At 43.1% G+C, this 26,779-nt stretch overlaps 1 protein-coding gene across 6 annotated transcripts in view; it reads left to right on the top strand.

Annotated features, from left to right (window-relative positions):
* KLHL13 (kelch like family member 13) overlaps positions 1-26,779 on the top strand; it is a 405,144-nt gene that overhangs the window by 196,598 nt on the left and 181,767 nt on the right. For 2 of the 6 annotated variants that reach the window (XM_021080424.1, XM_021080422.1), the window contains exon 1: positions 8,870-9,171. The exons of 3 other annotated variants lie outside the window; for them this stretch is intronic. The gene's annotated coding sequence lies outside the window, so the exon portion shown is untranslated. Of the gene's footprint in view, positions 1-8,773; positions 9,172-26,779 lie in introns of those variants that run through there. One more of the 6 variants, XM_021080432.1, reaches the window with a different exon arrangement.

Genomic DNA, 26,779 nt, shown 5'->3' with positions numbered 1-26,779 from the left:
AACCCCCTGAGCCACAATGGGAACTCCCTTGAAAGTAGTTTTGACACATCATATTTCACATCTAATTATTTTGTGTATCCCTTAACTGCTTATAGTCTAGTAGAGAGAGGCAAGCATGTACAAAACACGAGAGTGTTTCAGGTGCTCAGATAAGAGGAGTGGGTTCAAGATAATGACAGTATCTAAGGCTTCTGTAGCGCTTCCTGTGTACCAGGCACTACTCTAAGCGTTTTCATGTATTATAACTTATTTAATCTTCAGGAGAATCCAATAGATAAAGAATTATTAGTATGCCCATTTTACAAAGTACTACAAGTGGGCAAAGAGAGATTTAGTAATTTGCCCAAGGTCACGGGAGTGGCAGAGCTTGGCTTCAAACCCAGACTAACCTGGCTCTTCACCACTGCACAAAGGTGTGTGCCTTGTCTCCTGGGTGGGCAAAAAATACTTAGGGAAAGTGACATTTGAGTCTGGTCAAAGGAGAAAGCTGTTTGCTAGGGTGACAAGAACTGGGCATTCCTGTTATGACGATCTTATGAGCAAAGTCCTGACAAAATGAAGCAGTTATCTGAAAAGAGACAGGTTTTGGAGAAAGGAGAGGAGAAGATGGAAAGAAGGGGGATAGACTAGGCCGACCAGAGTTACAGGGAAGGAAAAGGTTGCGAAAGGAGGACCTTGAAACTGTTGACAAAGTGAGATTAGTGGAATAGCTAAGGATTCCACTGCCAAAGCTCCTGCTTTCCCCTTTGGCCCAGCCAGCTGAAAAATTTTAACTACATTTAAGTCACCGATTGTGTGACCTTGGGCAAACCCACTTAATTCTCCGGGGCCTCAATTTTCTCATCAGTGAGATCAAAGGCCACAACGCAATGGTCTTTGCATTCTCTTCTAGCACTGGTCTCCTGGTTTCTGTGAGTTCTAATGTACAAAGAAGCAATTTGAAATTAAGTGGCGTGTTTAGATGTGCAATCAAGAAAGATGACACTATTTTATATGGTACTATCGTGGTAAATTTTAAAAAGGGCATCTTAAGTTTTAAAGTTCAGCATTTACTCTGGACACTTAGTTGGAGTGTGTTATCAGGTTCTCAGTAGGAGTAAGTACCCCTCACTCTCTTATCTTCGGCACAACTGCCTCTGCATTGGTTCTCATGTTTTCCTGTTTCTCTCTTGGAGGTGACCTCTTTTCTTTCCCATTGTTCTTTTGGCATCTCCTCTGGTAGCTATGTCTTCTGTGAGTCTAAGTTCCCCTGAGTTTTCTTAATTGTTTCCATTGTTTTAACTACCATCTCCCTAGAAATATATTCCAATTACCGGCTCTAGTTCTATATCTCTAGTGGATATAGTCCCATCTAGAAATGATGTGCTTGGAGTGGCGGTGGGGGGCAAAGTTGGTGAAGGGTGTCAAAAGGTACAAACTTCCAGTTATAAAATAAATAAGTCCTGGGAATGCAATGTACAGCATGGTTACTGTAGTTAATAATACTGTACTGTATATTTGAAAGTTGCTAAGAGAATAGATCTTAAAAGTCCTCATCATAAGAAAAAAATTTTTTTTCTTAGAACAAGGTGGCTGCACCTGCGGCATATGGAAGTTCCCAAGCCAGGGGTCAAGCCACAGCCACTGTAGAAGCAATATTGAATAGTCATGTGGCCAGGCACATGGGAAGTCCAAGAAAAAATTTTTTGTAACTACGTGTGGTGACAGATGTTAACTAGACTTATTGCGGTGATCATTTCACCAGGTATGCAAGTATTGAATCATCATGTTATATACCTGAAGCTAATATAGTGTAATGTGTCAATTCAGTCTCAATAAAAGTATTTTTAAAATGACTTGGCTAAAACATGACTCTGCATCAAAATTTCTCTAAAGCCTTTCCTCCGTATGAGGAAAAAATGACATTATTTTCTTCTTCCAGTCTCAGTACAGAAAAATCAGAAAGTACAGACAAGTAAAAGAATATGGTAACCCCCATAATCTTACACATGAAAGGATAATCACTGTTACCCTATTGTATAGTTTTCTTAATTATTTTCTTTGTATGTATATTTATTGTGAGGGGCTATCATAATACTGTGTTGTAATCTATCCGACACATGAAATCATGTGTTGTTTTTGAAAGTGTGGAGTATTCAATGATATACTCACATAATATATTTAACCAAATTCCTGATGTTGGGACTTTATTTCCAATTTACTGATACCACAAAGAGTGCTTATATGAATTCCCATTGCTTGTATCACACATATGACATTTATCACACATGCCTAGTATCGTGGTTACTTGAGCTTTGACACATCTCCTCAAAATGACAGCATGCATTTTGAGACCAGATCTTATATTTTTTTCATGTCTCTCATAGAGTTTAGCATCAGCTTTGCATATGGGAGACATTCAGTAAATATTTGTTGAATGAGGAGTTTCCCTTGTGGCACAGCAGAAACGAATCCAACTAGTAACCATGATGTTGTGGGTTCGATCCCTGTAAGGATCTGGTGTTGCCATGAGCTGTGGTGTAGGTCACAGAGGTGGCTTAGATCCCACATTGCTGTAGCTGTGGCGTAGGCTGGTGGCTACAGCTCCGATTGGACCCCTAACCTGGGAACTTCCATATGCCATGGGTGCTGCCCTAAAAACCAAAGGAAAAAAATTGTTGTATGAATGAATAGATGCGGTTCTCATCCCCAGGCAATCACTGATCTACTTTCTATCACCATAGATTCATTTTCCTTTTCCAAAATTTTAGATAAATTGAATCATAGATAGTATGTACCCCTATTTGTGTGACAACTTTCACTTGGAATAAGTATTTGGAGATATATCCAGCTTGTTTTGTAGATCATGTTGCCCCATGTTGGTGGGGAGACAGAGAACAGTTATGCACTATTTCCTATAGAAGCCTGTGGATGAAGCCTCTCCATCGCAGAGATTTGATTCTGAGCCTTTGATGCATACCTCCCTGCCTGCCTGATCTCTCATCTTGAATATCTCACTGACAAAGGTAATGTGTCCAAAACGGAACTCTTTAGGCAATGCACCCCCCACCACCCTGTCAAAAAACAAAACAAAACAAAATACAAACCCTCCTCCCAAACTTGGTTGCTCCAGTCTTTCCCAGGATAGTAAATGACATCATCTTTCATCTAGTTGAATGGGTCTCTCTACTTTTTGGGTCTTCCTCTTGAATATGTCTCTGTTCCATCTGCCTTTTTTTTTTTCCTGTCTCTACTGCCATCACCCTATTCTAAGCTGCATCGCCACTTGTCTGCCTACTATAGCCTTCTCACCAGTTTGCTTGCTTTTGCCTTTGCCCCATCCAACTCAGAGAAGTCCTGGTGATTTTAAAACAGTCATTGCCTATTATCACTCTGAGGCTTAAAACCCTTCAGTGATATCCCTTGCACTCATCCTATGGTTCTATTTTTAGAACCCTTGATTCCAGAGTACCCCAGGCATTTTTTATTTCTAACCCTCCGAATTTGAGCTCCTATAAGAATTAAGTACGTAGGAACTGTGTTGAGAAGTCAGCTTTGAAAGGGTTTGGCAGAAGAGGGCAGGGTTAGAATCTTCTCAGAGTCCTGCACACAAAATAGAGTTAGTGTAGTTTATGCCTAGTGTCATTCTTTCTTTTTCTTTTTTTTCTTTTTTTTTTTCTTTTTTGCGTTTTAGGGCCACAGCCATGGCATATGGAGGATCTCAGGCTAGGGGTCCAATCAGAGCTATAGCTGCCGGCCCACACCACAGCCACAGCAACAAGGGATCCGAACCTGCAACCTCATGGTTCCTAGTCGGATTCATTAACCACTGAGCCACAACGGGAACTCCCCTAGTGTCATTCTTGATGTTAGAAAATCTGTACAGATCCTTAGATCCTTTCCTGCCTCTGACTCTTCAAGCTTGATCTTGACCTCTCCTTGAAGCCCAGTTAAGAGCTCACTTACGTGACTAAGTGGATAGAACATGTTGGTTTCTCTTCACTTAGCAATGTCTATTTATTTATTTTTGTATTTAAACACGCACCCCACCCCACCATACATACATACACATATACATACATATAAACGTGCATGTGCATGCATGTGCATGTGTGTGTGTGGGTAGATATTGGCTACTTGTCTTATCTAGACTATTTTGTGAGCCACAAGGGAATAGAATCCTTTCTCCTTATTCTTTTCCTTATTTCACTCTATGGAGTGAGCAAAGGGGCTAAGCAGACCCCTTGTGGGTTCTCCACAGATACTCGGTTCATTCAATAATGGACCAGATGAAACGCAACTTGAGCAGAGAAGCCAAAGAAGAAGTCCTAATACTTTTCAATTTGTTCTTTAATCAGAGTTAATGCAATCGAAATCCTTTGGTTTCATATCTCTTAGGCACATAGCAGGCTGGCAAATGCTTCTTGAGGGACTAGACCTGAGCCGTGGTGTGTGTGCATGTGTAGGCGCCTGTCCACATCTGCCTGTATGGTCTCTGTCCGGTTGAATTTCTATAAATATGTAATTAAATTGGTCTTGTCAAACCGTTGGGGTACTTGGTAGGCAGAATTCCAAGATGACCTCCAGGATTCTTGTCCTTCAGTGGACACACCCTGTATATCCCCTCCCCCTTATGTGTAGTCCAGACCTGTGGATATGCTTGGTGATTAGGTTACTTTATATGACATAAGTGAAGAGATTTTGAAGATGTAATTAAAGTCCCTTCCAGGAGTTCCCATCGTGGCACAGCAGAAACGAATCTGACTAATATCCATGAGGGTGCAGGTTCAATCCCTGGCCCTGCTCAGTGGGTTAAGGATTCTGCGTTGCTGTGAGCTGTGATGTAGACCGGCAGCTGCAGTTTTGACTCAACCCCTAGCCTGGGAACTTCCATATGCCATGGGTGTGGCCCTAAAAAAAGCAAAAAAAAATAAAAAATAAAAAAAATTAAAGTTCCTTCCAGAGGAGAGAAGTTCTTCTGCTGACTGACTATGAGGAAACAGCCCTGCTAGAAGCTGACTATGGAGAGGGGCAGGCTCTAGAGCCTGTAGATGTCCAGGATGTCAGTCCTACAACCCTGAAGAATCGAATCCAGACAACAACCCGAAGTGATTGAAAGAAGACTCTGAGCTCCACATGTGGACACAGCCAGGCTGACACCTTGATCACAGCTTTGTGAGACCCTGAGCATTGCCCCCAGCTCAGCTGATCCTGGACTCCTGACCCACAAAAACTGAGACAATAAATGTGTGTAGTTTTAGGCTGGTGCCAGGTTTGCGGTATTTTTTTTTTTTTTTTGTCTTTTTAGGGCCACACCCACAGCATATGGAGATTCCCAGGCTAGGGGTCGAATCAGAGCTCTAGCTGCTGGCCTACACCCACAGACACAGCAACACAGGATCTGAGCTGTGTCTGTGACCTACATCACAGCTCACGGCAATGCTGGATCCTTAACCCATCGAGCGAGGCCAGGGATCAAACCTGCTTCCTCATGGATACTAGTCAGATTCGTTTCCCCTGAGCCATGATGGGAACTTCTGTGGTAATTTGTTATGCAGCAGTTAACAATAACGAATACAGAGGATACCCAGCTAGCATTTAATTTTTTTACCACTGTATTACTTTGCTAGAGCAGGCACAAGAAAGTGCCATGGACTAGATGGCTTAGACAACAGTAAACCATAAACAGAAATTTGTTTTCTCAAAGTTCTCATAGAAGCTGTGGGACCAAGATCAAGGTCAACAGGTTTGGTTTCCACTGAGGCCTCTTTCCTTGACCTGCAAATGGCCACCTTCTTGCTGTGTCCTTACACGGTCAGTGTCTGTGCACGTGTGTATCCTAATCTCTTCTGATAAGAATAACAGTCATGTGTGATTAGGGCCCACCTTAAAGACCTCGTTTTAATCTAATTCCGTATTTAAATAATTTATCTCCGAATAATGTTACATTCTGAGATATTAGGGGTTAATATTTCAACATATGAATTTAAAAACTTTTTTTGTCTTTTTGTCTTTTCTAGGGCCGCTCCCGCAGCACATGGAGGTTCCCAGGCTAGGGGTCTAATCAGAGCTGTAGCCACTGGACTACACCAGAGCCACAGCAACACCAGATCCGAGCCGCATCTGTGACCTACACCACACTCACGGCAACGCTGGATCCTTAACCCACTGAGCAATGCCAAGGATCGAACCCGCAACCTCATGGTTCCTAGTTGGATTTGTTAACCACTGAGCCATGACAGGAACTCCGAAAAACATTTTTCTTGATTAAAGTGTAGTTGATTTATAGTGTTGTGCCAATTTCTGCTGCATGGCAAAATGACCCAGTCATACATATATATACATTCCTTTTTTTGTTTGTTTTTTGCTTTTTAGGGCCACACCCGCAGCATATGGAAGTTCCCAGGCTAGGGGTCAAATCAGAGCTACAGCTGCCTGCCTAGGTCACAGCCACAGTAACACCATATCAGAGCTTTGTCTGCAACCCCACTGAGCGAGGCTGGGGATCAAACCTGCAACACTCTTGTTTCCTAGCTGGATTCGTTTCCGCTGCACCACGACAGGAACTCCTGTTTTAAGTTGTTTTCTAATTCCCTGAACCTCTGTTGCATCTCCCCTTCTTTAGATTTTTACTGTACTATTGTATTGCAATAGCTGTTTCTAATTCTTGATATTTTTGGCTACAGGTTAACTTGTAACATCTTTCATAATTACATCCCTAGATTTTAGTGGCCAGTCAGTCTGACATTAACAAAAACATTGTTTTACATTATATATATATATATATAATATATATATATATATATATGTTTTTTACAAGTTTACAAGGTACTTTTGCATGACTTTTTTTTTTAAAAAAACCTAGAACAATACTGTGAGGCTGATCAAGCCAATATCATTATTACCCTTCTCTAAATTCAAGAAGACACACTCAGGAGAGGTGATGGGGTTAACTTAATGTCATATAACTGGTGTCTTCTGACTCCAAATCAGAGCGTTCTGTCCACTAGATTAATTATGGAAAGTATCCTAACCCAAACAGCAACTAATTCCTACTGAATAAGTGTATTTGTAATATTTCTTATTCCTGTTTCGTTGTTCAAATACAAATTCTATGATGGCCCCCATCCTTGCTATGTATTCTGAAGGGTTTTCTCATAATGTGAATTGGGGCTGCTAGGACTGCACCTGATTATCCTGTTTTCCTGTTATTTCTGTTTGAGAGTTTATTGTAAAACCACTGCACTTGAACCTTTTTATGGCAGGGATGAAGCAACGACTTGGATGTATATCAACTCGGTTGTATTTACTCATTTATTTTTAACTTACGCGCCAGATTTTTCCTAAGCTGAAATCAATTGTTTTAAATATATTTCCTCAATGAGATCATAAACTCCTTTAACAGGTGCTTTCCACCTAATAGGCATTTTGTATGTGATATAGGTACACTATAATTATTGAAAGAGCATGGTGGAGAAGCCAATGAATGCATGCTTATTAACAAAGATGAGTTGTGTTGAATCCACAGACAGGTAAAAGATATTGATGTAAATTCCACGTGCATTTGGAGTTCTTAACCTTTTCACCAGTTTGATAAAGGCTAAGAATGTGGTGATAGCTTTAATTCCTGCAAATTTTTGAGTGACTGATTACTTTCAAAGTTACCTAAAACCCACTATTGGGATTTCAGTGTATGGAATTTGAAATACCAAGTCAGCAAAGTTGAGATTTTGAATGCCTGATCAGTTTACTGGTAGGCAAAGGGAGAAATACCAGGAAACAGAGAGAGCTAAAGTCCCCACACTCACCCCATCACTTCCTTTAAAAAACAAACAAACAAACCGATGAGTAAACTGGTTGCTAACAGCAAGCACCCATTATTTTTCCTAGGAATTTGTAATTATAAGCAGAAAAGTCAAGGGAAGACATATATACGAAAGGTGGCCCCAGGCGGTAACCGTCAGGAAGGCAAAGAATGAATAGAAGACCTGAAAGGGGAAAAAACAGGCTTGACTGGGGTTTTTTGTTGGGGGCTTGGCTGACAGACTGGGAGGAGAGAGTCGTGATTCTGACTTGGAACAGCAGTTCCACCCGTTTGCAAGCAGCGTTGCACAGCGGTTAAAAGCTTGGACGCTGGAATCACACTGCTGGGCATCCTGGGTCGTGCTCTGTGTGTAACCTTGGGCAACTAGTTTGACCTTTATGCCTCAGTGTGGTTACTAGTGAAACGGAGGTAATAACACTATGGACCTTGTGGAGTAGCTATGAGTTAAGTGAGTTAATAATTCAGCGCTGGGTTCTTCGTAGGCGCTCGGTAAAATGTTGAAGTGCTGTATTTGTTATTCTTCCTCTTTCTTAATCGTCTATACCTCCCGTGGGGGTCTGTGGCAAGGGGGAAATGAAGCGCTTGTCGCATCTGAAGAGTGATGAACAGTTGTGTGACAGTCTGGGTCAGGGTGATTTTGAGGTGCGCGCCCCACCGTGTGAAGCGGCTTGAGCGCACACCTTGTGCCCGGGCCCGCTGTGACCAGGAGGGGCCGCGACAACGGGGGCTTCCTCTTGGCGGGCGCACCGTGTCCCCGAATACTTGACAGTTTTCACCTCTTCTGCCACTTGGGCACTAGAGGCCATGTGTGTTCAAACCCGAGCGTACCGGTTTCGGAGGCGCGAGGGCCACTTGGCAGCTGGTTACCCCGCCTCCGGGCTCCCCCACGCCACGCATCGGCAACCGCAGAGTTGTGCTCGGACCCTGCACACGGTCCTAGCCCCAGCTCGCCCGCCTCCCGCGCAGGCGCCGCCGGGGCCACCCCCGCCGCCATGTTTCCCCCGCCCGCGCGCTCCCTCCCCCTCCCCTCTTCAACTGGGCTCCCGCCCCCCTCCCCCGCCCCCCCACCCCCTGGTGAGGTCAGGCGGAGGCTCTGCCGCTGCGGCCGCAGCAGCTCCGCTCCTATTCCGGGGAAGCCTGGAACCGGGCTTTTGAAATAGGTGGAGCGGCGTTCGGGTCAGGGTCCGTGCTCTCCGCCTGCGGGAGAGAGAGGCGAAGTGATCGGGGCGAGCAGGGGGTGCGGAGGATTGGGGGCCGGTGCCTCGCAGCAGGAGGGGACTCCGGCTGCGCCGTGCGACTCGCCCCTTGGCCCTCAGAGCGCAGCAGCGGGCGGACGGGCGGCGGGACGCCGGGACGCGGCGAACAAGGTGAGGCAGGGTCCCGAAGTCACCGGGGCTCCGTCAGCCGCCTTCTCACCCCTGGGACTCGGCGAGGCCAGGCGGTGCGTGGCAAGGAGTTGCGATCTGCACCAGGGGCAGAGGGACCGAGAACTGCCTTCGCTCTTTGCACGCTCCCCCCACCCCCAGCCCATTTTCTCTCGCTTGTTGGTGTGCGCCCTCATCCCTGCACCTTCTCATCCCTACCTCCTGGACTCGCTGGCTCCGCCAGGCGCCTGGGTTCCTTGAGGACCACTGAGCCTAGTTTTCCTTTGCTTCTTTGTTATCCTTCCAAGATCTTCTCCTCGGGGTCTGTCACTGCCCTTGACGATCTGGGGTCCCTCTGCCCGCTTCGGGCCCCACTGTCTCTTGCCTTCTAACAGTTTCTGCTTTGTGCCTCCCAACCCATCGCTCCCCCAGAATCTTCTAACTTGAGAGGCTCCTCTGCTGGCTCCCGAGTCAGGAGCACACTCTCTTTCTTGAAGCTTTTAACTCTGCTTTGAGCGTCTTCATCTCTAAAAGCCTTGGATTCTTTGGATTAATCACAGTTGACTAATGATTTTCTTGGAGGCTTACAGTCTAGTCTCCGGTTTACTGAAAGTGTTGGGAATGATCTTCTAGTAAATAACAGCTAGGGAACTTGAAAGTTTCTTTCTAGTTTTAAATAACTTAGTCCAAGAACCACAGCCACTCAGAACGTTATGTGTGGATGTTTGTATTTAACCCTAGCACATGGTCCTAAATCTGATTCTTCCCACGCTGCCAAGCAGGCCGGAGAGAGAGTGGGAGGGACTTTAATGCCTGGCTCCATTTCTCCTTCTGCAAACTGAGATGTTCATCGTTTTAATGTAGTCAGAGGTCTAGTGGTTTGGGATAAAGCAGAGGCTGGTTACTAAGCACATTGAGTGGGAACTGTCAGATTCTGGGGTTTAAAACTGTCTCTGTTGGGAGGGCCCCTGCCCCCCCTTTTAAAGAAATCGTCATTTCTTACTGTAGATCTCAGATTTGTATATGCCCTCAAGAAGCAGAATTCAGAAACTCTGTCAAAGAGATGACTTTTTTTGCAGACTGGAGATTAATTTGCTGAAGTTGATTTCACACAGTACCAGTTATTTCCTCAGCGATATTCCCTTCTCCCTGTTAGCTCACTCCTTTACTCACTTCCATGCAATTCTAATTAGTGTGTGAAGAAAATTAAAGAAGCTGCAAGAGGAGGCAGATACATGAACTAGCACATGCTGACCTAGGTGGCTGTGTTTTTGGAAATGGGCTATATCCAGTGTTCAAGTTTGAAAGCTGAGAAAAACGAAATAATCAATTTAGCAGTTATGACATCATTTTATGTTTAAAAATATTAGTGCCCTTATCTGCACATTCTTATTACTATCTTTATACGGAACGGTGATAGAATTGCTTGCTTGATGTGTGACCAGGTGTTGCCATTGACGTAGTGTGCACTAATTGGCAATAATCTCAGAAGAAACCAAGTTGTGAATGAAGGTGACGGCTAGATTTCACCATCCTCGAAGCCCTTCTTTTGGCCATGAGACAAAGCATGTAGTTTCTGCTGCAACATCAAATGATGTGTTTTAAAAATAGATAAACAAGAGCCTCAAATTCCCAAGGCTTTTAATCTGCCATTCGTATAAGCACACTTGAAAAAAAGGGTAGTGTGATTGTTTTGAGCTTAAAGTGATGCTCTGAAGAAAGTGGTTTTCACAAAGAATATAAAAGTCGCTTGATTATCAATTTAGTTATATGGCTTGCACATGATTTGTAGTTTCCCTCATTCTTTAGTAAGTTTCTGACTTCACTTTAGTTCTTCTAAAAAATGCGATATAGTAGGGAAAGGAGATTTATACCAATAGGCTCACCCTTCTAAATCTGTAATTTTCTTGGCAACCCTTTCTGGGAAGCTATACAAACTTGAAAACTGTTTCAAAGAAAAGAGTTTATGTTATTATGCCATTTTTTTTCCTTTTGTGATTATTACTGATACCAAGTCGAAGCTAATGTTTGCCAGGGGAAAAACGTGCTTATGAGTTCATCTTAAGCCTTTTGCTCTGAATCTCTTGAATATTACTTGTGTATTTGATAACCTACCTGGTATACCTAGAAGTTATCAGATTGGATAGTTCTGATGTTAGTAAACTTAATTGACAGTTTACTGTTGAAAATTCTTTTTCATTTCTTTAGACATTTTAAATTACGTAATTCATTTACATTAGTGAAATGAGACTAAGGATTTTCAAATTGTTTGATTTTATTGATGTTTAATAAAGTACTACAACCTCCTCAAAGTATTTTTTTTTTTTTTTTAGTCTTTTTTTTTAGGGCCACACCTGTGGCATATGGAAGTTCCCAGGCTAGGGGTTGAATAGAGCTACAGCTGCCAGCCTACGCCACAGCAACGCCAGTTCTGAGCCACATCTGTGACCTACATCACAGCTGATGGCAACGCCAGATCCTTAACCCACTGAGCCAGGCCAGGGATTGAACCCACATCCTCATGGATACTAGTCGGGTTTGTTACTGCTGAGCCACGATGGGAACTCCCTCAAGGTAATTTTTTCCTCACATCCTTTGGTTGAAACTAATGTTTTTGTTGCCATGCACTAGCACAATGATTTCTTGGTATCATTAGATTTCAGAAAATGTACAAAGAATTTTGAAAAATGAACAGCTCTAGAGAAAACATCTCAAGATTAGAAAAAAAAAAGGCTTTCTCAAGTTTCTGACATAGCAATCAGCCTTTAAATATATTCTTCATTCAGAAAAAAAAAAATTCTTCATTCGTTTAGTCATTTATTTCACAAAATCTGTTGAGCACTTTCCATTTGCCAGGCCCCGTGTTCCGCACAATGATAAACCTTAAGAGGCACGAGCCTTGTACTTCTGGAGTCTCACAGAGGTTCTATTCCAGCAAAGGATGTAGACAATAAACAGATAAACAAATGGATTAGATCTTTATAGACTGTGGTGAGAACAGTGACGGAAATAATGTGATATGGAGAATTGGGAAGGGCCTGTTTAGCAAGGGTGGTCTGGAAAGGTGAAGGTGACCTTTGAACAGGAAAGAAGAGCCCAGGAGCTTACCTCATCCAGAGGAGCTCAGCGAGAGCCGAGAAGAGTTAAGAGCCAAGGCCTTGAGGCAAAAAAACAAACTGGTGTTTGAGGAACAGAAAACAAGCCGAGATGGATGGAACTTAAGTGATCTCGTGGGGGGAGCAGTGAAAGGCATCTGGGAGCCTAGGGGGAGTCAGATAATAGATAATGCAGGGCCTGGAGATTCTAAGAAGTAATTTTGAGTTTGTCTCAGAACAGTGGGTAGCCAGTGAAGAGTCTTTGCTACCTACTTTGCGGTGGAAGGTCAATGACTGAAAAAAATTAGTGAATGTAAATAACATTTGTTTTGTAGAGGATAAACAGAGTACCTAGCTACTCAGTTTATATGAAGACGTGAGAATGAAAAACTTTTGATGTGTACACTGAAGCTGTAATGCGCTTCTTCCGCTCTCCTTAGATAAGGGGATAGGGGAATGGGAACTCTGAGGGGAGTATGTTAAAAAGCAGTTGAGTTTCCACTGTCACATTGTTACCTGTGCCCTGAGGTATGTTGTCACTAACCTCATTAACGATCAGGTCATTGTTATACTTAAGAATTTGTATTTTGGAGTTCCGTTCGTGGCGCAGTGGTTGACAGGTCGACTGGGAACCATGGGGTTTTGGGTTTGATCCCTGGCCTTGCTCAGTGGGTTGGGGATCTGGCGTTGCCGTGAGCTGTGGTGTAGGTCACAGACACGGCTCGGATCCCGCGTTGCTGTGTCTCTGGTGTAGGCCGGCGGCTACAGCTCCGATTGGACCCCTAGCCTGGGAATCTCCATGTGCCGCGGGAGCAGCCCAAGAAATGGCAAAAATAATAATAATAATAATAATTTGTATTTTAAAGAATGCTTTATTTTTCTCACAGAAATACACTTTTGAAGGCTGGAAATTTTATTTGCATATGAAGGAATAACTTAGATTTTAGAAATGGCCTTTGGGATTTTAAGAGGAGTTTGCCATTTTCCTTTAGCTGTTGCCTTCTCCAACATTTTCAAATTGCCACATCTTTATTCTTTGAGAGATTAGAGTTTTCTCTATTCCTTTAGGATTGAATGAATTTAGACTTGGCATTTTGCTTTGTTGCCCTGAGCCCTTGCTTGAAAGCGATCCAGTTTGGCGCCAAATAGGAATGGCATTCCATAGGGGTAAATCCTACAGAAACTTGCAAAGCAATCATCAGCAGCTCCTGTAGGGTCTAATTGCAACTCCTCAATTTAACACTCAAGGATTCTCGTGACTTGACCCAGGCCTACTGTTCCACTTGTCCTTATTATTCTCTTACACAAATCCTTTGTTGGTTTAAATGGATTTATACCTGGTTTGGAACTTACTGTGCTTAGCCTTATTCTTGGCATAGAGTAGGTGCACAGTAACAAGGGTTTTTTTTCTTTTCTTTTTTTTCTTTTTAGGGCCACACCTGCAGCATATGGAAGTTCTCAGGTCAAACCTGAGCTACAGCTGCCAGCCTACACCACAGCCATAGCAACTCGGGATCCGAGCTGCATCTGCCACCTACAACCACAGCTCACGACAACGCCGGATCCCCACTCACTGAACGAGGCCAGGGATCAAACCCGCATCCTCAAGGATACTAGTTGGATTCATGCTGCTGCACTGCAACGGGCACTCCCGTAACAGCTTTTTGAATGGATGCCATGCCATCATCCTTTCCAAGAACCCTCCCTTTTCCATTCTGCCCTTGCAAATCCCAGTACTAGTTACAGAACTATTCAAATCTTATATCCTATTACACCATCCCCCACTGACCTGATCTCCTCCGGATGTGAACAGCAGCCACACAAACTTGCCATGCATGTCGTAATTATGTTTATTTGATGCCAGGGCATTTCCCCACTGTTTTCTGGCTGCATGAAGGCAACCTGGATCTCGTCTGGTTTGCTGGTCCTTGTCTCCAGAGCACCTGGCACATGGTATATCTCCTATAAATGGTTGTCGAACAACAAATAAATGCTACCTTGTGCTGTTTCTCCTATTATTGTTTTGGATACTTACATCATTGAATACTCCCATGTTTCACATGTTTGTCTGGTGTCATCAAGCAGTTTCTGAGAGAGGTCAGAGTTGTTGGGAGCGCAATTGTGGAGCTACGCTGCCTGGCTTCCAGTTCAGGCTGGGAGACTTAACTAGCCAGGGGATATTGCATGAGTTAGTAAACCTCTTTGTACCTCATACTTTTCATCTGTAAAGAGAACTTCTCCTTTAGCGAACTTAGAAGGATTAAATGAGCTGGTTATATCTGAAATTTGTTGTTTGCAATTTTTAATTTAAAAAGATGTAATAAAAATGTTACTTGGTAAGTTAGGTGCCAAAACTTGTGGTGACAGAATCTGACTTGAACTGAAATGAGAGTATTTCCTAGCCTTTATTATACTTAATATTTATTTCGTTTTGCTGTAGAATTAGTAATATGTTTCTGGGGTGGTGCCTCAGACTATACTGGGGTATTACATAATATATAGTATATGCAGACTACTACCTATCTAAAAGTCTGGATGTTTTTGAATTTGGAAACACACCTGGCACAAAGGTTTTTCAGATAAGAGATTCTATACTTTACATAAAAGTACTTATTAAATCCGGGCCTTGCACGTAGTAAGTCGTTGCCGTTGGTTGTGATTAGGGAAGTAAATATACTATTTTATCTTTCCCAATAGCTAGCTCACAATGGTTCCCATGTAAATAGGTGCTAATTTATTCACGCAGAAACTCTAGATAGAGGGCTGGCTGTATGAACCTCATTTTATTATAGGAAAACAGATACGGTGGGTCACGTAATTGTAAGGAGCCAAGACCCTCATCTTGCAATACTCATTCATCTAGAACCAGTAAAAGTATTTATTTTTTTTTCTTTTGTTATTTACAACAAAGCATGCTTTGGAGTTCCCGTTGTGGCTCAGTGGAAATGAATCCGACCAGTAACATGAGGTTTCGGGTTTGATGCCTGGCCTCACTCAGTGGGTTGAGGATCCGGCGTTGCCGTGAGCTGTGGTGTAGGTCGAAGATGTGACTCGGATCTTGCGTTGCTGTGGCTGTGGTGCAGCAGCTGTAGCTCCGATTCTACCCCTAGCCTGGGAACCTCCATATGTCTCGGGTGGGGCCCTAAAAAGCCAAAAAAAAGGCATGCTTCTTCAGGGTGAGTCTTTGGGGGCAGTGGAGAAGATGCAGTTAAGAATTTAATGTGACTAGACACTTATTCTTTGCAGTTAAATCTTTCTTGAACTCCTCATGTATATAGAAATCTGTATTAAGAGCCAGACAAAGGTGTAAAACAAATGAGGCGTGGTTCCTGGACTTCAGTAGTTTCAGCATCATGCGTGGTTACACAGGAACGTGGGTATCCATTACAATTCCTTACTTTCTTCTGTAAGTTTGAAATCATTAATATTAAAAGTGTACAAAGAAAAACACAGGAGACAATTGAAAACTCGTCTTAGTGTTCACTAAATGGAATTGATTTTTAATCACCCTAACCACCCCCTAACCCCTGCAGTCCTTTTCTTTCCAGCTAAATTAAGCAAAATATGATTTTTATTGTTCTTTATCAATATTTGTAAATCATAATTGCGATCTTTTCTTTGTCCCTTTTCTTTTGTGGGTTTTGTAGTAATTATGTGTCCAAAAAATTTTTCCGGACTCTTCTTAAAGTTCAAAACTAGTCCTTGAAGCTCTTCTGCCAATTCATTCCACAAATATTTATTAAGTACCTGTTATATTCCTGGCATTGCACTGGTTCAAATAGAATCTCTGTCCAGTGCTCTTTCCCTCAAACTGGAGCACACTGGGTATACTGGATGAGCAGGGTGGTGACATGATAGTGTGTACTAAGAGCTACAAAATAAAGCAACTTGTGTTTGTTGGAACATTTATTTTACACAAAGATTTAAAAGAACATTCGCTGTTAGTTTTCAATAATAATGATATTTAAATTCAAATGCATTGTGCTCTAGTATTCATAATGAAAATTTGAGGTAAAATCCAGTACTTCAGAGAAAGTTTGTCTGCAGGGGCAGCTGTGATAACCTGGGGGGTGACTGTTTGAAAAACAGAGGCAACGCTGTGCTGAGTCTGTTCCTTTAGTCAAATATGCATACATTTTCACAGCCTTAAAATCCCATAATGACCTGCAAAGAAGACAATAGACATCAATTTTTCCCCCTTGTCGCATCATCTCTTTTAGTTCAAAGGAACATTCTGGTTGTTTGATAATGATCTAAATTGTAAGCTGTGTTGAGCGCTGAGTTCCTAATGCTGGGGAGTAGTAGCTAAGATTGATAACTAAGGGACTGCTATCTTCGGAAGAGAGGTTGTGAGAACATGACCATGAACTTAAGGCAGCACAATTGATGGGGCCAAAGCTTTGCCCCATTCTGTGCACACTTGCCTGTGTCACTGACTGAAGTTAACTTTTGCTAACTTTAAAACTGCTTTCGGGAGTTCCTGTCGTGGCTCAGTGGAAATGAATCTGACTTGCATCCAGGAGAATGAGGGTTCGATCCCTGGCCTCGCTCAGTGGGTTAAGCATCCGGCATTGCCATGAGCTGTGATGTAGGTCGCAGACTTGGCTTGGATCCCACATTGCTGTGGCTGTGGTGTAGGCCAGTGGCTATAGCGCTGATTCCACCCCTAGCCTGGGAACCTCTATATGCTGCAGGTGTAGCCCTAAAAAAGAATAAAAAATAAATTTTAAAAACCGCTTTCATTTATAATGAAATATAAATACAGATTGCTTTGTCAATTGTTGGCCACTGAAATATTTAACAGTAAAGGAAAGTTTTCAAAGTTCAGGTGTTTTGAGGTTAATAAAAGGTTTCTAGAGTTTGAGGTGATTCTGAAAAGGGACAAGCAGCATGTCAGAGGTGTGGCTGTTGCAAACAATGATGTGATTTCCTCCAAATGAGAAAGATGAAGGGAAAGGCAAGTGAAGAAAGGGGGTAGAAGTAAATGGAGTGAATCAAACACTAAATCTTCAAACTGATTTTTGTTATTGCTGTCCCACCTTCATTATTGCTGTCCCACTCCAGACAGTTTCCAGGGCCTGACCTTGTTGCATTGTGTTATTGCCTGAAGATCATAAGGACATGGGTATAGAGAGGTGATTAAAGAATGGCCTTTAGGGAGTTCCTGTCGTGGCGCAGTGGTTAACGAATCCGACTAGGAACAATGAGGTTGTGGGTTCGATCCCTGGCCTTGCTCAGCGGGTTAAGGATCCAGCGTTGCCGTGAGCTGTGGTGTAGGCCGCAGTTGTGGCTCGGATCTTGCGTTGCTGTGGCTGTGGTGTAGGCCGGCAGCAATATCTCCGATTCATCCCTAGCCTGGGAACCTCCCTAAAAAGACAAAAAAAAAAAAAAAAAAAAAAGAATGGTCTTTACAGTCTATGTGTGACATGCTTTTATAGTCTAATCAATAAAAGGGGGTAAGAGAGTTGTAGAGTTTTGCTTTGTGGTCCCACTTATTTCTAAACAATGCTTCATTTCAGCCAAGTTTTTTGTTCCACCCTTGTGTATTTCTCAGTGGGAAGGCCGTAGAATTCAATGGCTAAGATCTTTGGCCCTGGAATCTGAGGCTTAGGTTCAAATCCCAGCTCTCCCTCTTGTTGGCAGTGTAATTTTGGGCAATTCCATTCACCTCTCTGAGCCTTGTTTGCCTCCTCTGTAAACAATCTCATCTGTTGGGGTTTTTTTTATTTGTTTGTTTTTAAATTTTTATGGCCATACCCATGGCATTTGGAAGTTCCTGGGCCAGGAATTGAATCTCAGCTGCAGCTGTGACCTATGCTGCTGCTGCAGCAACGGTGGATCCTTTAACTCACTGCGCAGGGCCAGGGATGGAACCTGCATCTCTGCAGTGACTTGAGCTGCTGCAGCCAGATTCTTTTTTTTTTTTTTTTTTTGGCTTTTTTTGCCATTTCTTGGGCCGCTCCCGTGGCATATGGAGGTTCCCAGGCTAGGGGTCGAATCGGAGCTGCAGCCACTGGCCTACACCAGAGCCACAGCAACGCAGGAGCCGCGTCTGCCACCTACACCACAGCTCACGGCAACGCTGGATCATTAACCCACTGAGCAAGGGCAGGAATTGAACCCGCAACCTCATGGTTCCTAGTCGGATTTGTTAACCACTGCGCCACGACGGGAACTCCTGCAGCCAGATTCTTAACCCACTGCACCATAGCGGGAGCTCCTCGTCTGTTTTAAGGAGTAAATGAAACAATGCATATAAATGCTAAGCCACATAGTAGATATAGTTATATTGACTCTTAGTAGATACATGGCTTGAGTGGTTAAAACTTTTAGAGCTTTGCCATTTATATATGAACCAGAAGTCTGAGGGAAAATTGCATTTTTCCTTTATACTGCCTTAATCTCAGTTGGGATTTTGTTTCCTGAAGATGTATCTTTTTTTTTTTTTTTTTTTTTTTTGTCTTTATAGGGCTGTACCCTCAGCATAAGGAAGTTCCCAGGCTAGGGGGTGGAATTGGAGCTGTAGCCGCAGGCCTATGTCATAGCCGAAGCAAGGCAGGATCCTAGTTGCATCTGTGACCTACACCACAGCTCACGGCAACACCAGATCCTTAACCCATTGAGTGAGGCCAGGCATCAAACCCACATCCTCCTGGATCCTAGTTGGGTTTGTTAACTGCTGAGCCGCAAAGGGAACTCCCTGAACATGTATCTTTTAAATGGTGAGTAGACCCTTTAGAAGTAACACTAGTTTTTTGGCAGACAAGAAAGTTTACGGTACATGCTTGGCCTACTTCTTATTCAAAGATGGCATCGTGGTGAATGGAAGGAAAATGTCCATTATAAAATATGATTGACCCAGTATATACATAAATACAATACTGTTTAGCTTAATAAGATTTAAAATTTAATTTCCATTTTATTTTATTTTTGTCTTTTTGTTGTCGTTGCTATTTCTTGGGCCGCTCCCGCGGCATATGGAGGTTCCCAGGCTAGGGGTCAAATCGGAGCTGTAGCCACTGGCCTACGCCAGAGCTACAGCAACGCGGGATCCGAGCCGTGTCTGCAACCTACACCACAGCTCACGGCAACGCCGGATCGTTAACCCACTGAGCAAGGGCAGGGACCGAACCAGCAACCTCATGGTTCCTAGTCGGATTCGTTAACCACTGCGCCACGACGGGAACTCCTGATTTTGAGTTGTTAAGGTTATCTTAAGCTTTTGTCAGAGTTACGCTAGCAAAAAATCAAATGATGCCTTAGAGATAGATGATGAAACTTCAATAGCAGTTTTGGTAAATAAACGTTTAAGTCTAAATAGATTATCAAGAGCAGCCTTCAGGTGTTGCAGAGCTGGTCTAACCCTTTGAATTGAAAGTACATAAAGGTAGCATTCCTGCTCATCCACCATCCTGTGTTCTCTTGGGTTGCTGTGTCAGACATTGGTTGTGGACTATCGTAGGTACCCAGAAGGGAAAGAGCCAGGGAGCTCATTGCTGTCTGTTCGCAGGGTTTTGTGATGATTATTATGATAATGTATGTTCAAGTACTGAAAAGCCTAGCGCACCACACTAAGGAGATGTAGTTTTTTTTTTTTTTTTTCTTTTGTTTTTTTGCCATTTCTTGGGCCGCTCCCTCGGCATATGGAGGTTCCCAGGCTAGGGGTTGAATCAGAGCTACAGCTGCTGGCCTACGCCAGAGCCACAGCAACGTGGGATCCGAACTGCCTCTGTGACCTACATCACAGCTCATGGCAACGCCAGATCCTTAACCCACTGAGCGAGGCCAGGGATCGAACCTGCAACCTCATGGTTCCTAGTCAGATTCGTTAACCACTGAGCCATGACGGGAACTCCAGGAGATGTATTCTTTACTAGCAGCGCCTACCTGCATTTATAATCATCATTATCAGCATCGTATTTGAACCCGAAAAGCCAATGTTCAAAAGTTTTTTTCAAAAATTAGACTTACTCTTTCCTTAGGAAATGAGCTCATAAATGTTAAAGATAATGCCCTTTATTTGTAGAGCATCTTTCATTTAGAGCAGAGTTAATTATCCTGATTTTATTTCCTCCAGTGGAGTATGCACAATGAGCTTGAGTGACTTACGGATGGCCACATTGTCTGAGTGGATCTAGGAGCAGAAAGTGGGGCCCTTGGTGCTAACCTAGTGCTTTGTCATCAATGATATGAGACTATAGGATCCTTTTATAGCTCTAGTCTTTCATTTGACGAGGTGAACCAGAACTTCAGCAGTGGAGATGCCAACCATTCTTCTATATCTGCACGTGTACGAGCACAATTTGGCATTTATCCAAATGAGTTTTGGACTTAATATGAAATTTTCTAAGTGCTTTTCACATATAGGTGGGGGGTTTAAACATTCTGAGGAAGCATTTGTGGAGTAATTCTATGTAAAGCTTTCTATTAGGAGGAAGAAAAGATATCCACTGCCCTGAAATAGTCCTACAGTCTAGCAAAGGCAACAGGGAACAGGAAGCAATTTGATAACAGCCAATACTAATACTATTACCAATCGGTAATTACCAATTTATTATAGTTCCCACCATGACTGTGGCACCATTCATTGTAAGTGCTTTATATGCATTCACACATTTAAGCCAGGTAGCAATGCTATGAGATAGGGACTATTTATCCCCATTTTACAGATGAGAAAACTGAGGCACAGAGAAGTCAGGTAACAACCCTGAGGTCACATATCTAATAAGTAGCAGAGCTAGCATTAAAATCCATGCAGTCTAGTTGTGGAGTCTGTGCTTTTATACCCCAGCCCTTCCCTTTGTTCTCTCTCTGACAGGGGACATTATAGAAGAGCGTGATAGCTAAATAAGTCCTGTTAGAAAACATTCTGAAGAGATCAAAAGGGACGATCAGAGTAGGGCTTTACAGTTGGCAAAGTATTTTTAGTGAGGCACCTTTGAAGGGGGTCTGATTGAAAAGCAAGGGAGGAATTCCCGTTGTGGCTCAGCAGTAATGAACCCAACTAGTATCCAAGAGAATGTGGGTTCAATCCCTGGCCCCACTCAGTGGGTTAAGGATCTGGCATTGCTATGAGCTGTGGTGTAGGTCACAGATGTGGCTTGCTCAGATACAGCATTGTGGTGCCTGTGGTGTAGGCGGGTAGCTGCAACTCTGATTCCCCCTAGCCTGGGAACTTCCATATGCTGCAGGTGCGGCTCTAAAAAGACAAAGCAAGGCACGTATTCTGACATCTTAATGCCCAAAGCTTGGTGCGTGCGTGTGGGCAGGTGTGCATGTGTGATGTGTGTGTATGTGTTTATTTTGAACTGGGAAGAAGATTCGAGGGTAAATCAAATTCAGAATCCTTCATATTGGCAGCCAACGAGAGCTCTGTTCCAGTGTGCAGTGTTTTGCTCCACAAACATATTTTTGAGAAGAGGGTACAACTTTATTGAGCTATAGTTCAACTACCATGCAATTCACCCATTCAAAGGGTACAATTCAGTGGCTTTGAGCATATTGGCAGAGTTGTGCAACCATCCCACAATCAATTTTAGAACACTTTCATCACCCCAAAAAGAGAAATACGTGTTTTGAAACAAATGTGGCCATGAAGAGGATGGAAGTAGTGTGTCTGTTGGTGCTACTGCTTCCCTATCAAAAATGTGCATAGATCTCTGTTCAGTGTAACACAAGGCTGATGCTGTTTTCTTATGGTCTAGCTCCATATTGCTACTGAATACCTTTCTTTTAATTTCATTTTCATCAGTGGCTGGTCTTTCAAAGGATTATGTGTTTATCTAATTTTGAATTCTCAGTCCAAATTGATTATATAAGTCTGTTCAGTATGTATTTATCACAAATGTATAGATACTAGTACTGCATAACTAAGCCAGGCTTGTATTTAAAAACAAAACTGGGAGTTCCTGTCATGGCGCAGTGGTTAACGAATCCGACTAGGAACCATGAGGTTGCTGGTTCGGTCCCTGCCCTTGCTCAGTGGGTTGACGATCCGGCGTTGCTGTGAGCTGTGGTGTAGGTTGCAGACGCGGCTCGGATCCTGCATTGCTGTGGCTCTGGCGTGGGCCAGTGGCTGCAGCTCTGATTTGACCCCTAGCCTGGGAACCTCCATATGCCGCGGGAGCAGCCCAAGAAATGGCAAAAAGACAAAATAAATAAATAAATAAATAAATAAATAAAAACAAAACTGCTGAACCCACTCATGTGAACGGCTACCTCCTTGTCCATGCATGCTGCTATATAATGGGCCAGAACAAGGGATGCTTGAGAAATGGCTTGTGTATACACTGCCATTTTTGAGTATTTCTGAAGCATAGATAACTAGTGGAAAGATGGTTGAGATAAAAGCAACACCCTTATTGGGAGTGCCCTTGGTGGCTCAGCAGTTAATGAATCCGACTAGGATCCATGAGGTTGCAGGTTCGATCCCTGGCCTTGCTCAGAGGGTTGAGGAGCCGGCGTTGCCGTGAGCTGTGGTGTAGGTCGCAGATGTGGCTCGGATCTGGCGTTGCTGTGGCTGTGGCATAGGATGGCAGCTGTAGCTCTGATTCGACCCCTAGCTTGGGAACGTCCATATGTCTTGGGTACAGCCCTAAAAAGAAAAAAAAAGCAACACCTTATTGCATGATATTATATACAAATATTGCAAAATAATTGGAGTGTTTTGAAAAAAAATCTGGAAACATTTTTCAGCCATTTAGATGTCACCAAAATATAGTCAGTTGTTATAGTCAAGGGCTACACTACATTTCTGTCTACTGGGAGTTATTAAACCAAATATCTGTGTATATGGCATGGGAGGGAACAGGTCGTTCCCACTTCTTCATTACAATAATAAGTTAATAGTCACTGTTATCTTTCAGGCTAAAGAAGAGCTGTTTATTTTGTATTATTAAAAGTAATCTTTGGGAGTTCTCACTGTGGTTCAGTGGAAATGAATCCAACTAGTAACCATGAGGTTGCAGGTTTGATCCCTGGCTGTGCTCAGTGGGTTAAGAATCCAGCCTTGCTGTGAGCTTTGGTGTAGGTCACAGACTCGGCTCGAATCTGACGTTGCTGTGGCTGTGGCTGTGGCGTAGGCCAGCAGGTGTAGCTCCCATTCAACCCTAGCCTGGGAACTTCCATATGTTGCAGGTGTAGCCCAAAAACAGAGAAAAAAAAGAGGATCTAGAGTAATGTGAAAGTCTAGTTTTCTGTGACTTGAGATACTGTTCTTTGATTTTAAGAAATGAACCCATTACAATATATGCATAAACCTATAACTTGATAATAGTTTGACTTTTGCTTAAGTTAGTGCCCAAAATGGTTTAGACTCTTAAATGGTTTAGAGTGGCTCTGAGTGACTCTGCGTGTGGCTTATTAGGTCCATCTACCTGTTTTATTTTTTTGTTTTCTCTAATGTCACATATGGAAGTTCCCAGGCTAAGGGTTGAGTCGGAGCTACAGCTGCCGGCCTATACCACAGCCACAGCGACGTGGGATCCGAGCCGCATCTGCAAGCTACACCACAGCTCACAGCAACGCCAGATCCTTAACCCACTGAGTGAGGCCAGGGATCAAACCCACAACCTCATCATTCCTAGTCGGATTCTTTAACCACTGAGCCACGATGGGAACTCCCATCTACCTGTTTTAAGGGTGAATCTGCCTTATCTGCAGATAGAGGAGGTTCAGGGGCTCTATTTAGCCTTATTAGGAGGGCAGTGCTCTGTCTCTGATGAGAGGAAATGAGGTATTTTATATAAATTCATTCAAGAAAAATGATGTTCCTTCTGACTCAGGTCTTGGGATGCAGGGGTGAGTAAGGCAAGTCCTGGCTTCATTCTCAGAGGCAGTCACCATGTTCTGTTGGTTCTCTTTGTTCTAAAGAGCTTGGCAACACCTTGGAAGACCTGATGTGCTCTCTGGGTGCTCTTTGGTTGGAGTCAATCATAGCTACAATGAAGAAGAGGAAAATTGGTCTCTGGCCCCATCAAGCTGAAGTGAGGCCCTTAGGTTATAAATCTCGTTCTCTGTGTGTGTGTGCCCAAAGTACCTTCTGGGTGGTTACCTGTATCCCTTTCCAGTGACTTAAATGGAGATTATAAAATCATCATTTAACATTCAGTTGGAGGAGTTCCCGTCGTGGCGCAGTGGTTAACGAATGTGACTAGGAACCATGAGGTTGCGGATTCGGTTCCTGGCCTTGCTCAGTGGGTTAACGATCCGGCGTTGCCGTGAGCTGTGGTGTAGGTTGCAGACGCGGCTCGGATCCCGCGTTGCTGTGGCTCTGGCGTAGGCCGGTGGCTACAGCTCCGATTCAACCCCTAGCCTGGGAACCTCCATATGCCGCAGGAGCGGCCCAAAGAAATAGCAAAAAGACAAAAAAAAAAACCAAAAAAAAAAACATTCAGTTGGAGAAGAACAGTTAGTGGAAACACAAGCTGCCGAGGGACTTGTATAGGAATAGATAACTTCCATGACATGATTTGAGGGGAATCCTAGTGCAGTTTTTAAAATGTTACTTCTTTGCCAAAAGTACTGCAGTCTTAAAATTTGCCTGACATTTCCACTATTTGGTTAGACTTATGGATTCTAAAGAATTCATTTTGGTTTTGGTTTTTAGTTAATAAAACCACTTTTTTTTTTTGTCTTTTTGCCATTTCTTGTGCCGCTCCCGCAGCATGTGGAGGTTCCCAGGCTAGGGGTCGAATCGGAGCTGTAGCCACCAGCCTACGCCAGAGCCACAGCAACGTGAGATCTGAGCCGCATCTGTGACCTACACCACAGCTCACGGCAACGCCGGGTCGTTAACCCACTGAGCAAGGCCAGGGATTGAACCCGCAACCTCATGGTTCCTAGTCGGATTCGTTAACCACTGCTCCACAACGGGAACTCCTGTAAATCCACTTTTTTTTTTTGATCCAACCAAATGAAGGATCGATACTTTGCTCTAGCGGATTAAAATGGGTTTACAGAAAGCCTTGGTAATGTCTCCTCTAAACTTTCTTCTTTAACACGCAATAGTTTACTTGGTATGTAATTATCATCTTGAAAGATGCTAAGAGCCTGACCGTGAAGGTAAATTTCAGTATGGTGGGGAAGGGGAGGGATAGATATCCTGGAAGGTGGCATGGGATAAGATAAGCCTTGGTGGGGTATCCCCAAAATGCTTTTTGGGCTTTTATGTATAGCTTGCTGTGTTAGGAATGGTACACACAAGGCAACCTGATACTCCTGAAGACCTGTTATAGTCACTTTTTTTTTGGCCACACTGTGGCATGTGGAAGTTCCTGGGTCAGGGGTCAAACCTGCACCACAGCAGCAAAATGAGCTGATGCAATGACAGTGCCAGGTCCTTAACCTACTGCACCACAAGGGAACTCCTGTTACAGTCATTTTTACCTGATAGTTTGAAAAACCTTAGATCAATCTTAGGTTGAGGAGCTTGGATTCTGCTAAATCTGGGTGTGGGTGTTGTTCCTGCCTTTCCTGTTGTTCTCTTTGTTATTTAAAATTTTTCTATTAATTAAAAAATCTGATTTCTGAATACTGGAATAGTAATTTCAGGACTATAAATTAACATGAGCCTGTGGCTGCACTACTGTAACCACATGATTTAGGTGATTTATGTTGATAACTCATTTTTGCCTTCTTTAAGTTGTTTTAGCATGATTACATTCTGTAAACCTATACACTCCCTCTAAAACTTGGAAGATGTGAATTACAGAACTCCTTTCTTAATTCAGTCTGATATTGATAAGTATGTACAGTTCTGCAGCCTATTAGATCCAATTTTATATTTTTAATTTATTTTTTGTTGAAGTAGAGTTGATTTACAATGTTGTATTAATTTCTAGTGTATTAGTTTCTTTAGTTGTCACCTATCCTGGGAACATTTCCTTGAGCCTCCTCTGCCTCATGCCACCAAGTGTTTCTTCTGTATATTCCTGTAGTGTTGTCTGTGCATCTCTTTAGCAATCTTTATTATAAATATTGCTTTGACTTTTCTCTGTCTCCCATTGGATTGTACGTTCTTTGAGGGCAGGGACCAGGTCTGTTATCTCCATGTCAGGGCATGATACCTGGCCCTGATATTTAACTAATGTTGGTTGAATGAGAAGATGATTGAAGGAATATTTAGCTTATTAATATGGCTGCTTAATTAAGCTGGAAGCTCTTCCTAATTGCCATCTGGAAATTGAAAACCTTGGGATACTTTCTAGTAGCCATGACTGGGTAATTTTATAATAGGTATTGATAAAGTCAATAGACAACTCAAAAAAAAATTTTTTTTTTTTTGTCTTTTGTCTTTTGTCATTTCAGGGCTGTACCCATGGCATATGGAGGTTCCTGGGCTAGGGGTCAAACTGGAGCTACAGCTGCTGGCCTACGCCAGAGCCACAGCAACGCCAGATCCGAGCTGCGTCTGCGACCTACACCACAGCTCACGGCAATGCCGGATCCTTAACCCACAGAGTGAGGCCAGGAATTGCACCCGCAACCTCATGGTTCCTAGTCAGAGTTGTTTCTAC

The sequence above is a fragment of the Sus scrofa genome, chromosome X (assembly GCF_000003025.6).
Source record: "Sus scrofa isolate TJ Tabasco breed Duroc chromosome X, Sscrofa11.1, whole genome shotgun sequence".
Taxonomy (NCBI): domain Eukaryota; kingdom Metazoa; phylum Chordata; class Mammalia; order Artiodactyla; family Suidae; genus Sus; species Sus scrofa.
The sequence above is the reverse complement of the archived record's forward strand: the minus strand, read 5'-3'. Positions and strand labels throughout refer to the sequence as shown.